Raw genomic sequence first — 15,035 nt, 5'->3', positions numbered from 1 at the left:
GCGGAGGGAAGCCATACTGACTGAGTATCGGGTATAAATGTAGAGTCGTGGCCGTAGCTGCGACTCGCAACGTTCCCCCGCATTTTTATACCCGATACTCAAAAGAGTATTGGGGTATATTAGGTTTGTGGGGAAATTGGATGTGTGTAACGCACCCTTACCTTATCCTATAAAGTATATACATATGTATGCATATTCGTGATCAGCATCAAGAGCCATATAGCTATGTATGTCTGTTCGTCCCTCCGTCCGTCCGTACGTCCGTCCGTCCGTCCGTCCGTCCGTCCGTCCGTCCGTCCGCTCGTAAGTCCGTCCGTCTTGTTTGATGTCTAGGTCTCAAAGACTATAAGAGCTAGAGCAACCAAATTTTGTACACCGACTCCTGTCTGGAGTTACAAGTGTATTTCAAAATTACTCCTCGCCCCTTCCGCCCCCACAATGGACGAAAATCTGTGGCATCCACAATTTTGAAGATACGATAAAACTGAAAACTATAGAACACCGACGGCTATTATACTATTATTTTATTTTATGTATTTATTATTTTGCTATGTAAAGTTTGAAATTGTTTTGGAAATTCTCCATCCTCCTCTGTTCAGCTTATTCATTTTTAATTGGGAGGTATATATCTTTCTAGTATATGTATGTATGTATTAAAACAGCCAGAGTTCCTAATCTTTACAATTCTGGGTAAAGCTGGATATTTTGTCATCTCTGGGAATAGAAGGGGAATTCGAAAAAAAAAACATTAAACAAACTTCATATGAGAATGCATCTCACAAGTTACCGAATTACATGCACACATTCGCGTACAAACATACTATACTATATACTATATACTATATACTATATACTATATATAAAAAATACTAAACATATTCTCTAGCTATACAATTCTCCACGACCCTACTTCGAACCATATAGCCCGACTTCTTAATTGCATAGTTACATTCACATGTAAGCACAAGAATACATATGTATGTACATATTGTACATCTGTATGAGTATCCCACCACGGCGCTAGGTTGATTAATCCATATCACTTTGTTACCTAATTTATAAAATTTAAATTTTTTTTAAATTTAGCTTGATATAATTTACTTGAAATACAATTGTTTTTAAATCGTTTTCTTAGATTGGCCTTAACTTAAATTGGTGTTGCAGTGTTTGTTTAGAACTAGAACAAAACGTGACATCAACTTCTTTGATTTGAATGACACGGAGTTCGGATCACTTTTGACTGTTTGGGCTAGGAATATGAGTGGCTTCCCACCACTTCCGTCTTGTCAATCTATTCGCGTTCTACTACAGAAGTTTGATAATCGGACAGCTGGTGCCGGATCAGGATCAGGATAGTTAGGTTTGTTTTATAAAACCCCGATCCAGTCAAGTACAAGATGACACTTAGACGTGTCCAAGTAACTTATTTCGTTGTTAGTCCATGTCCAAATGGTTGTTGGCTTCAAAATATTTTATTGATTATACATAAAAAAAAACAAAAATTTAAATTAAAAAAAAATAAATACATAGTAGTACATAGTACTTAGCCATTCCCTCTAAACTTTCCAGCATGCCATGCATGTACCAGTCAATAGAAACCGTTTTCCATAAAAAAACTTTTGTCCCGATAATATTTTCAAAATGAATCTAAATTTAAAATAGTTAAATAATTTAACCAATAGACATATTATTTGATTAACTTTGAACTTAAAGCCTATTAACATTAGGAAAAGTTCACTTTTATGGCAGCTTTAAAGTCATATTTTCCTTTAGTATCATCTTCTATAGGGGGTCCAATAAATTTTATTTAATTATTGTTCTTTATGATTAAGATCTTTTTAAAATTGTTGAAATGTGTGAAATGTTTTTTTTTCACAGGGTTAGCTTTAAATAAATCGGCTATCAAAACTAGGAAATATTCATTTAAAAATAGCACAGCCCCACAAAATAAAAAGATTCGTGCGCGGCCGACCAGAGTATCAAATCCGTATGTATTTTGGGGCCCTGAACACTAAACCAAGGTCAGATTTGCTCCCTCACGTCAGGTTTTTTTTTTAACTCAAAAAACCAATATGGTCGAAATATGGTAGCAACATATTTTAAAAATGCAACGCATTTGCTTGAAGCTCGTTTAAAATGAATCTTTTTGGCAGGTATTTTTGGCAGAAATTTTCTTAGTTTCTTGGGGTTTTCACATTTTCTTCGTAAGGGCACATTTATTCAACGTCGTTCAAACATTTTTTAAATCTTTGGATAAACGGCTAATATGCAGCCGTTTGACCAACCCTCCAAAAATCACATTCTACCGTTACAACATTTGATAATAATACTAATACTATTATTAAATCTATCAGTCTGGTTTCGACTATGTTTATTTGTAAATACAGGAGGCAAAACAGAAGCGTATATATATGTACATACATAGATACCTATATATATATGTATATGTGAGACTCCATCTATAATAATATATATATATATATGTATGCGCAGTAAATATATACATACATATGCACACACGTACATATGTGCATGTATGTATGCATTATTGATAAGGCTAATATTGAATTTCATGTCCATGTCCGAGTTTCAAAATGTTTCAAAATTTCATATTCGAAATGCTGCAAACGGTCCTTCTTTCATAAGTCAGCATGTACATATATGATACTGTACGACAATAACTGGATTATTGGTGATTGGTCAGTTGGAAAGAGGATGGACGGAGTGCAGGGTAATATTTTGTAAGTTACATAAATCAGAAGATTGTAAATAAACAGACAGGAACGTCAACGTCCCAACGTCACGAGTGCTTTCTTTTCTGCTATTATACCCACGAAGCTAAAAATACAAAATCACCAAATTTGGATGGTTAAAATTTAAAGCAATCAATTTGAACATAAACGCAGCCCAATTTAAAAAAAGAGTGGAAACGTTGTGAGTCCCTGCCGCGGCCGCGACTCTACTTTTACAACCGATACTCAGTCAGTACAGCTCCCCTCCGCCAGAGGGCGCGCATGATGCACGACAAAGTGTGTGTGAGAGACTCCATCTATAATAATATAAATATATAATATAATAAAACTGTGTATATCACAGATTTTCGTCCTTTGGGGGGAGCGGAAGGGGGCAAGGCGAAATTTTGAAATGCACTTGGAACTTGATGCTGGGCGTTACACACATCCACTTTCCACACAATTCGAATATATAATATCGACGGATGTCTGGAGAAAGAGTGGAATTCGGTATTTTTATTCAGAAAATTCCCGCTTAAGAGAGTAATGAGTAACTTTATGAACAAAGAAGAAGGTGCTTTGAATGCGTCAAACAGAACCAGTCGAAACCTTTGATTTGACCCATACGTGCATCGACTCTTAGATACCCGCTGTTCGGTTTCACTGGCGATTCGACTTGTTTTTTTGTTTGTTTATCTAGTATATACTATGATTTTTATTATTTTTGCTTCTGTGGATGCCAGATATATGTTAGGATTCGAGGAGGGGTTAGGGTGGTTCAAAATTTTGAAAAAAAAACTTGATTCAATGTGATGCCACAGAAATTTTCATACAAAATCCGGTTGCTCTAGCTCTCATACTCGTAGTGATGCTGATCAAGAACATATATGTACACAGGGAGTCTTCATGGGGTCTGAAGTGCTTCCTTCATGGTGTTGTAACATATAAATCTCATTGAATATTAATAAGTACCCCTGCGCTGTGCTGCTTGGGTACCGAGTATGCAAATAGCTTGAGCTTGTTAATGTAGAAAAATTCATAAGGATGTTAAATACGAACAATAGCTGGCAAAATAATCGGTCGGGAAACAAGCTGTGGTGATAACAAAATGTATGTTTGGAAGAAAGTCCCATCTTCAAATCAGATATAACTAAATAACCTGTAAAACCAGTTGTATTTCAGTAAAATATATTAAAGCAGGATTACTTGATCAAGATTCCAAGCAGAGACCCAAAAGCTTTTATCATTAAGCTTCCATACTTATACTAAAAGATATGTTTAGGTCCTTGCGCTCCTTTTAGTTTCTGAAGATATCTCAACTAATCATCCCAACAATTTGTCTTAAAATCTAGTCAGTGCGAGTGTACTCTTAAGTTCTTAAGCTGCCATATGGAACAATGGATATGCGAGGGTATCTGACGCTGCGGCCCCCAAAACAAGTCGGAGCTTGTTGATATATTTTTTTTGTTTTTCTGTGAGCAACGATGGTATATATTTTGTTTGTTGCAGATTTGGTGTTGCCAAAGACAAAAAGCTTTTAATTTAACACAAACGCGGTCCCGTCCATACGGACTACGGTGGCGGTGCAGAAAATGGAAAGACGACGGCAACCTTCTCAAGCTCTTAGTTCTTTCGTCGGGTCAGAGATAAGATGTTCAATACAAAAATTTTCAAGAGAAAAATGTAGAAGAGCACACTTTGAGCACCGACGTTTTTATACCCTTGCAGCACCACGACTACAATACGAATACAAGGGTTTTTGTTTTCACATAAATTCAGTAAGTGGTAGATGGCGTTGACAACAATTTTTGGTCTTCTATAGCAACATGTACATTTACATACATACATATGTAAATACTTACATATGTACATACATGCATATGTATATCAACTTGTAGCTACGCTACAAACGTCTGAACAAAACTAAAATGCCCTATAAGGGTATAAAGAGACACAATTATCGCAGCCCTTGCCTGCGAGCTTCCGTTCCTGGGGATGGGTATGGGGATGGGGGGACAGGCAGACAGACGAATGAATTTTTTGCAGCAGTTGTTGCTAAATAAGAAATTCTTTATCCCATACCAGAGGAGATAGGAGCTGGGAGATGGGACTGAGAGAATCAGCGGTAACGGCAAAGGCAAAGGCAAAGGCAAAGGCAAAGGAAAAGGCAAAAGCAGAAGCAGAAGCAGAAGCGGCAACAGCAGAAGCGTACCGGGAACCAAAATAAAAGCGCAATGCATACAAGGAGCGCACACGAGAGTAAAAGAGTACTACAACGTGACATTCCGCACATTATTTTCTGTGCCCAAGAAAACATTAAAAAATATTTGTGCGAGTTTCGTGTGCAGAAAGAAACAACTTTGGATGGGAAGAATCCTTTTTAAAAGTTTTTGTTGTTTTGCCGTTTCTGCCGGTGGCACTGCTGTTCCCATACTCCATTCCGCTTGTTGTTGTGTATAGCTCGTGGAAAAAGAAGAGCAGCATGGAAAAATATGCAACTTTAATTAATTTTTGGACAATTTTTTTGTTTGTAATAAAGAGACAAATCAAGGTCTCCAGTGATCATTTCTTGCAGTGGCAACGCCTTGGCAGAGCCCAGGACGGTAATTCCTGCACTGCCCTTACCCTCATTTCACCGAATGACCGAATGGCGCAATATTTTGCTCACTCCGATAGGGGCAGGGGCGTCACTGGACGAGGAAGATTGTGTGACAGAGAGCGAGATCGTGGCAGGGAAGTCAGCCAGGGGAAATTGTTTTCCTCATATTGACACAAATTTTGTACACACACATCTATTGATGCCGATCAAGAATATGTATATTTTGATACGTATATACATACATATGTAAGTACATACGTATATATGTATTTATGCACTTTTTGGAGTGGAAACGCTTCCATCAGGCTGTATGTATGTACCACTGTGCTCTTTAGAAGCGGGTATGAAAACGGCAAGACAGTTACTGAACGAGAGTAATAAGTTGCCGACAGACTCCGCCGGGGAAGACACTCTAAGCGGTCGCATGGACATGGCCATGGGGATGAACAGCCGGATGGAAACGGAGAAGGCTGTGGAGGAAAGGGGCATGGGGGAGCCGACGAAAAGTCCCAGACAGTGGTAGTGGTGGTGGAAACGGCAACGGGATAAGGAGGGAGGCACAACGCTTTGGGTACGCTCTGTGGAGCAAAAATAGCCAAACCCAACATGGCGGATGTTGCATGGAATTTATTTTTACTTTAAAGTAAAGAATTTTTGGAATTCCTAAACGTTGAAAAATGTTGAAAACGACAAAACAAAGTACACACATACATATGTATGTACGTGCATAACATACATACATACATACATACATACATATGTACATATGCATGTACATATATATGTATGTATGTACATATTCGTGTATACATATAAAAATACCCACGCAGAGTGTGAGTAAATACTCTAAAGACACAAAAAAAGAAGGAGCGCTTGGGACAGCAAGCAAGGGCGACTAAATTCATAGATATAAATACAGCTATGGATATGTACATACGTGAAGCGTAAGACAACTGACATCACAGTATTTAAAACAGTTCTAAAGAATCAGTAATACGAAACAGGTAAAAGCTCGACTCGAGATTTGTACTATGTATGTACATATGTATGTCCATTTGTATGTATGTATTTCGGAAATGAGAAGAAGGCCCTTACTGAAAGCATGTTTGTACGTACATACATACATACGTGCGTGAATATACTAATGCACATACACATACACATACACAGATCTCCTTTGCGCATCGTTAGTTTAAGAGCTTCATCGAGAGTCATCATGTCAGTTGGTAATCGTACGGTGTCCTCTTTAGGGGAAGTGCGGTTGATGAAAATAGTAGTTCCAATGATTACGGAGTCAAATCGGGGTCCATTTGGTTATAGTCTATTCCAAGCTTAGTGTGAAAATTAAATTTGTATTTTAACATCTACACATACTCGTATGGTATGAAATTCTCATGTCACTGTGTTTGTGCTTGAACACCGGCTACACTGATTTTTATGAAATTTTTGTAGGAACAATATCCAAATATCCCATTCGAAATCTAAACATAATCACCACTTCCGCCCCCACAAAGGGCGAAAATCTGTGGCATCCACAAATTCAAAGATACGAGAAAACCAAAAACGCAGAATCGTAGAGGATGACTATATCTTCTAGAGTGCAAAATCTGAACCAGATCGTATAATTATTATAGCCAGAATCAAGAAAACAATTTTATTCTTTCTCGCTCTGTCTCTCTCTAACACACAGGTTTCATGGTCTTTTTTGCCAATTGCACAATATGAGTTCCAGGATGTCAGAACCTATAAGAGCCAGAGCAACCAATTTTGGTATCCACACTCCTGTGATATCGGACCTTGACCGTTTTGGGTCAAAATTTCGACACACCCCCTTCCGCCCCCGCAAAGGACGAAAATCTGAGGCATCCACAAATCTCAGAGACTATTAAGGCTAGAGTAACCAAATTTGGTACACACACTCCTGTTAGATCTCACTATAAAACGTATATCTCAGAATTTCGCCCCACCCCCTTCCGCCCCCACAAAGGACGAAAATCTGTTGCATCCACAATATAGCAGATTCGAGTAAACTAAAAACGCAGAATCATCGATAACGACCATATCTATCCGATTGCTGAATCGGGATCAGATCAGATAATTTTTATAGCCAAAAGGAACAAATCAATTTGCACTGGCTACGCAGCGCCCGACGTCACGCTCAAACTGATTTTCTGTCTCTCTCGCACGCACTCTTTGTCGTGTCGCTTAATATTAGCGCCATCTGCCGGAGGAGAGCCATACTGACTGAGTATCGGGTATAAACGTAGATTCGGGGTCGGAGCCGTAAATCGACAAATCTGAGATTTGTCTGTTTCGTAAGACATTGCAGTATATCGTCGGAATTGTTCAGTTGGGAATGTGGAATGCCACTATAGGTCCGCCATTGGTTATAGGAATAAAAGGTTATCTCACCTTTCACCCAATGCCTGGTCAACTTCCAAGAATAATGGCGGCAAAGAAGTCGATCTCAGCGCGATTATTCAAAATTTTATTCCGAGAGAGTGCAGTTTCTTTAAATCGGTTGACAGAACTACAAGGATGAGGTACTCTACTATCTACCATCTCACAAAAGGTTGGAATTCGTTGGAATTTCCTTGATTGCAGCCCCCCAATTTGCAGTCCATTACACTAGGCAACAAAATTGAAATTTTTATTTACGCTTCAAGCCAAACAGAATTTTTCAGCTAGATTTGGGGCTTGAAATTTTTTTTTAACTATTTAATTTTTTTAATTTTTTATTTTTTAACAAATTATTTCTTGGTCTATTATTTTGTTCTTTGATAAGGTATCGTTTGTACAAATCTGTGGGATAAACGGCTAGAGTGCAGCTGTTTGATCTTTTAATGCCGCAACATGCCGTTAGATACATCTTTGTTTGCGTACGTGGCAGAAAACAAAACAAAACAAAACCGGTGTGGTGGGGATTTTGTGAGTTGCTGCTGCGACCGCAACTCTGCAAGAGAGACAAAAAATCAGTCAGAACGTTTCGACGAGCGCTGCGTAGCCACTGCAAATTGATTTGTTACGTTTGGCTACAATAATAATCCGATCTGACTCGGATTCGGCAAGATTCGGCAATCTGGTAGATATGACCATTCTCTTTGATTGTGCGTTTTTAATTTTCTCCTATCTTCAAAATTGTGCTTGCCACAGATTTTCGTGTTTTGTGTGAGCGGAAGGGGGTGGGGCGATATTTTGAAACACTCTTGTAGCAGTGAGCTCTCTACAGTGAGCAAAAATAAATACACTTGAAACAGTGAGCTCTGCAGGGAAAAATTACAAATAGTTTTGTAACAGTGAGAGCTCTACAGTCTCAGGTTTAATAGTCTCTGAGATCTGTGGATGCCACAGATTTTCGTCCTTTGCGGCGGCGGAAGGGGGTGTGGCGAAATTTTGAAACAAACTCGTCAAAGTCCGATATCACTGGAGTGTAGATCAAAATGTTGGTTGCTCTAGCTTTTATAGTCTCTAAGATCTAGGCGCTAATGTTTTGTGCTAAGCAAAGCCGGCTATGATACGTGTATGTTATAGAGAGACAGGGCGAGAAAAAATGAAATGGTTTTCTTGATTCTGGCTACAATAATGAAACGATTCAATTCAGATTCTGCAGTCTAGAAGATATAATCATTTTCTACGATTCTACGATTGAACTCACATTTTGCAATAGGCAAAGCCGACCATGAAACAATAAAATTGTTTTCTTGATTCTGGCTATAATAATTGTACGATCTCGTTCAGAATTTGCATTCCAGAAGATATTGTCATCCTCTACGATTCTGCGTTTTCTGTTTTCTCGGATCTTTGAAATTGTGGATGCCACAGATTTACGCTCTTTGTGGGGGCGGAAGTGGCCGGGGCAAAGTTTTGAAATATACTTGTAATAGTAACGTATCACAGAAGTGACGGACAGGCGGACAGACGGACGGACGGACAGACAGACAGACAGACAGACAGACAGACAGACAGACAGACAGACAGGGCTCAATCGACTCGGCTATTGATGCTGATGAAGAATATACATACATATGTACATATGTACATATATACTTTATGGGGTCACAACAACTAACAGCAAATTGATGCTCGACTCGAGACTGAATGAAGAAGTAGAAGTAGAAAAGAGAATGCCCGTGGTCGAAGCTGGTGAACGCTTTCGGGCTCCCGAATCCGTGACTCGAACCGAGGCACAGTGGTTGAGACGACAAATCTAGCAGGAAAAAACCTTATTTGTGAAAAACGGCATTTCGAACACGGATTTTTTTTCACTTTTCGTTACAAAGCTCGAACTCTAACGCATTTTGAAGAAAAGAAAAATGCTATCTGTATTGTCTGAGGTATGTACTATCGAATAGTACAATTATTTGTATTATTTATTTATAATACAATTATATTTAGCTTTAGAAATAGTCTTACATAGTTGTATCTTGTCCTGCACTTAAAGGAAACATAGACTAAACAAATGTGTTCCCGCTTAAGAAACCTATTTTGGTAACTGTCGTTATTTAAAGTAAATGTAGGAAATAGCAAGAGGTTCAAAAAAAAAGGATCGATGCTGGTAAAAAATAGAAAAATATAGAGTTTACTTTTGCAACTTCAATAGGGTATCTTAATATCTTGTTTGGTTTACTTGACTGGCTTCAATTAAAATTGTACCAAACAAATTTTGTATTTTTTATTTTAAATATTTTTGAAAATCTTTCTGTGAAACCTTAGGGAGCTATAGGTTTTCTCCTGCTAGATTGGTCATTTCACCCACTGTGCGAGTCTTGGTCCTGAGAATATAAAAATAACATATGTACATATGTACATACATGTGTACATATGTACATGACGTGTGCGTGCGAGGCTGATCAATGCTGGACTCGAGTTACGCATACATATAAGGGCTGTTTTTGTTTGTGTTGGACTGCTGCCGACTTATGTACATACATATGTAAAAAGAAAACCCGCCCCACGCTGGCTTACATATGTACATATGTATATTGTTAATACCTTTATTTGTTTATTTAGTACCTTTACCTTTTTATTGTAACTCGTTGACCGCAATCGCCACCGTCGCCATGTCGCCATGGCACAGTGGTCTAGAATACCTACATACATACATATGTACATACATACATATATACATACATACGTCGTACATACAACTATTGTACGAGCACTAGTTCAGCTTAGCTACCGGCTGCGACCGGGCAAGAGCTTTGGCGATTGCCAAAAACTGCAACATCAACGGTAGCGGCAACTGCATGCTGGCGCTTTTACGGTGGCAATTGTGCAATCCGTAATCCGTGCCACCGTAACATACATATGTACGTCTTTGCTCGCTCATGTGCGCATTTGTTACTTTACACAATCATGTGCTGAATTTTCTTTTATTATGCACTTGCAGGGTAGTATGTAGTATAAATTTGTTGAAATGTACTTGTTGCTCAAATCGAAGCTTCTCCGATGCAATAAAGTATTTACATACATACATATGTATGTATTTACTCATGCCATGGCCATGGTATCAGCAGCCGAATAAATGAGCAGAATCCTTTGTAATGAACCGCCACATCTTATAGCGATCCTATATTTGATCCTGATTTGAATTATTACACTACAATTTGAATATATGTATGTATGGCGTGGGCTTCGTTCGGAAAGCGTTTGGCCCAGAGACTTTTATTGGGACGGATGCTCCATTTGTTTCTTGCCATATTTATACTCGGTACTCAAAGATTATATGGAGAGTTTAATATTAAATTCGTGTAGATGTATGTATGTATGTATGTATGTATGTACATACATGTACATACATATGTAACAGGCAGGAGAAAGCGTTTTCGACTCGATTAAGTGCATCAATAGTCGAGTCGAAATAGCCTTGTCCGTCTTTTTTAGCGCCTAGATCTTACAGTTTATAGGAGATAGAGAAAGCAAATTTTGTATGCGCACTCCTTGGACTTCACCCTAAAGCAAGTGCGTCTCAAATTATTTCCCCGCCCTCTTTTGCGCCCTCAAAGATACGAGAAAACCGACTGTTCCGTATTATTCACAAAATTGTAGCACGGCTTCGAGAGCCTGCGACTGAATCGTACAAAACTAAAGAGTTATCAGAGTCATCAGAGTCATCAGAGTCATCCAGGGAATGAAACGAACATCGATGAATCGTCTGTGTTAACTGACACTTTGACTCTATAGGTTCTGCAACGTTTACGGTTTGTTTTATACTGTTTTTTAGCCGAGAGCCAATATATAGGTTTGGTATACATATAACAAAAATGTACTAATTTACAGGGCTAGTAGTTCTCTAAGTCAGCTCAAACCGTCAAATCCAATAGCTAAACCAAATTTATATATGTACATACATATGTACATATGTGACCTGAAGGTCTCTACCAAAGTCTGACGATTGATTATTATTCTGGCTAGAGAGGGTGGGGAATTTTGGTTGCTGCTATGGAACGGTGAATACAGGCATTCTTTCCAGATGCAATATACACAATCAAAATTCCATTCTGTTCCATGGCTTTGGCCGTTTATTCGCAGACGCCGACAGACGCCGACAGACGCCGGATGGCAGTCACCCAGCTAGTCATTTAGCCAACCATTTCATCGGGCAGACGAGCAAATATTCGCCTCAGTGCGAGGGTGCGCCTGTTCACCCCCAGACTGCCCGTCCTTCTGACATTCAGTATTTCCATTTAATACTTGCGCATTGTTTCCCCAAAAGCAGAGAGAAATATAACACTATGCAACACCACATTTGCGCTGTGAATCGAACCTACTTTTGTTTTGTAGAATTCCCAATTCTTTGAATGAACTCTTGAATGTTTTCAAAATGATTAATCCTATTTTTGTATTCAAGGTGTGGTGTATTTAAAAAAAAATTTCAAAACCTGCTATTTTTTGCACTGATTTTTTTTAGAGGTTGTGCTTGTTTTTCACATAACTCAAGTATCTTACATCTGGTTGTACTGAACGTTACAGTTCTTAAGAGCTGATAAATACAGCACTCCAACCCAAGCACTTTGTAGCTCAAGCTTGTCTGGGAAATATAAAGCTTTCAAATTGAATATTGATAATTTGTTGAGGATACTTTTTGAAAATTTGCTTTAAGAAGACACCAAGCTTTGAAAAAAAATCATTAACTATCTTTAAAGGCACAAATCTATCAGATAAAGTTAGTTTGGTTCACAGCGGAACAAAATTAGATTTTGATGCCTAGTGTAATCAACCAAAAACTGAAAAAGCTGTTATTTACGTATAAAACCAGGTCCTCTGGCTGAAATCCATAGGTCGAATATCACAAATGTCATTGATGGCTTGGGCACTATTTTATCGATGATCACCATCCTTTAAGCAGAGACCGTCGAGATGACCATTCCATCTAGTACCCCGCGTACAAGACGGAGTCGACCGATGGTCAGCTCACTCCATCAGGCGTGTGCCGTGCTTTTGGGGGTTGCTTCTTGGATATTTGAGTTCAGTTGGACTTTCAGTGGGGACAATTCAAGTGTGGAGTGCATTTGGCGCAATCTTTTGCGCTTATGCATACCCAACACCCAACGCCCCACCAGCGAAAGGGGAGACCTTTGGCCCTTTCTTTGTTCTTTATTTGAATTTAAATGGCTACTGAAAATTCGGGTACAGAGAATGTAGAATGTGGTGGCAACTGCATCAGCAGTTGCAGCTCCATGTGGTTTTCGTGCTATGAGCGACATGTGTACATACATGGCTAGCTAACAATTGCAGCTAAAGCCTAAAATTGTATGGGACCGGACTGTCCGGACTGTCCGGACTGTCCGGACTGTCCACTGGACAGAAGCCCTTCTCCCTCTGGCTGGTGGAGAGTTCATTTCTTGAGCTAGAGTGAAGCTCTTATCGTATGTGAATGCAATGGCAAAACAATATTTAAATAGATAAATTTTCTCTTCTTAAGATATCTTATTCAAGTTCCAAATGTATGTAAGCTACCAAAGTAAAAACGTATGTACATTTTCCCAAAAGTTCTATCGGCCTTGAAAACTGTGTAGCTGGGGAAATATAATATAAGGCTTGAAATTCAAAAATTAAGTCTAATGGCAATCTTTTCGAGTGCACTACAGCTTGGCGATTACCTACTCTTCGTTTTTATTATAAGCTATTCAGTTTCATTTAAAACAATGGGTAAAACTGGTGGCCACCACCAGAAACTCATCAAAATTAACGAAAGTTTCGGGTTTGGTTTCTATATATCCTTCGAACATCTTTTGATACATTTCATTAGAAACGACTTTTCCGTCACGATCCTTTTTCCGAGCAAAGTCAGAACTATGTACGTACATATGTTTTGTACATAAAGACGGTAACTAGGATTAAAGACGGATTGGCCGGTAATCACCAAGCAATTTAAGGGCCAATGGATTTAGATCCGCCCATTGTCGTCGCTCTATTATCATTTTAAGTCGCTTCAGTTGCACTGTCTTCCGTTCTTTAAATATTTGGCAGAGTATACCACAAAGGTTCTCAATGGGTTTCGTGTCCGAACTTAATGCTGACCGGTTCAATAAAGAGATTTTTCTGCCTGCAAAGAAGCTTTGGGTCCATCAGCACGCAGTATATTTTAGCCGCCAAAGATCTTGCCACCAAACCCTTTGAATTCAGTGTCCATAATATCAACATCAGCGTTTTTATTTATTCTGTTTGACATGAAGCACATAGGGGTAATAGTAATGGAGAAATGCTTAAGGAACCAATTGTTATTTGAAGCTTTGAATGTTTGTTATCTTGTAACTTGAAGACCCATATGATCATACAATGTATATGTACATATATGCATATTTTGTATATGTTATATTTTATATGTATTTTTTCCTAACAAAATAATAACATGATATGGTAAGGCAGACATTGTCGTAACTTAAACTTAATACAAGTAATTCAGTGCTTATACCAATTAAATATTTTTGCAATATCTGTGATTTTCTGGCGCTTTGCCAGCACAATGTGCAGCCAGCTAGGCGGTTGCTTACAGATTTCTTCCTTTACCGTGTATATTTATACCCGATACTCAAAATGAGTATTGGGGTATATTAGATTTGTGGTGAAAATGGATGTGTGTAACGTCCAGAAGGAATCGTTTCCGACCCATTAAAGTATACATATTCTTGATCAGCATCAATAGCCGAGTCGATTGAGCCCTGTCTGTCTGTCCGTCTGTCCGTCCGTCCGTCCGTCCCAAATTCAAAGATACGAGAAAACCAAAAACGCAAAATCGTAGAAGATGACTTTCTCTTCTAGAGTGCAAAATCTGAACCAGATCGTATAATTATAATAGCCAGAATCAAGAAAACAATTTCATTCTTTCTCGCCCTGTCTCTCTCTAACACACACGTAGCATAGCCGACTTTGCTTAGCGCAAAACATTAGTGCCTAGATCTCAGAGACTATAAAAGCTAGAGCAACCAAATTTTTGATCCATACTCCTGAGATATCGGACGTTGACGAGTTTGTTTCAAAATTTCGCCACACCCACTTCCGCCTTCCACTGATTTTCTGTCTCTCTCGCACGCACTCTGTCGTGTCGTTTAATATTAGCGGCGTCTCCTCCGGCAGACTGACTAAGTATCGGGTATAAATGTAGAGTTGTGGTCGCCGCAGCAACTCACAACGTTCCCCCTCGTTTTTTATTTTTTTGTTGTTATTATTTAAGATAGAAATAAGTCAGTTTAGCCAGTTAA

At 38.7% G+C, this 15,035-nt stretch overlaps 1 protein-coding gene across 2 annotated transcripts in view; it reads left to right on the top strand.

The window, feature by feature from the left end:
* The window catches only part of sd (TEA domain transcription factor 1 homolog scalloped), a 71,713-nt gene that overhangs the window by 3,204 nt on the left and 53,474 nt on the right, over positions 1-15,035 (top strand). The gene's annotated exons all lie outside the window — the stretch shown is intronic.

The sequence above is a fragment of the Drosophila pseudoobscura genome, chromosome X (genome assembly GCF_009870125.1).
Source record: "Drosophila pseudoobscura strain MV-25-SWS-2005 chromosome X, UCI_Dpse_MV25, whole genome shotgun sequence".
Taxonomy (NCBI): domain Eukaryota; kingdom Metazoa; phylum Arthropoda; class Insecta; order Diptera; family Drosophilidae; genus Drosophila; species Drosophila pseudoobscura.
Note: the sequence above shows the minus strand (reverse complement) of the source record. Positions and strands in the feature narration are given on the sequence as shown.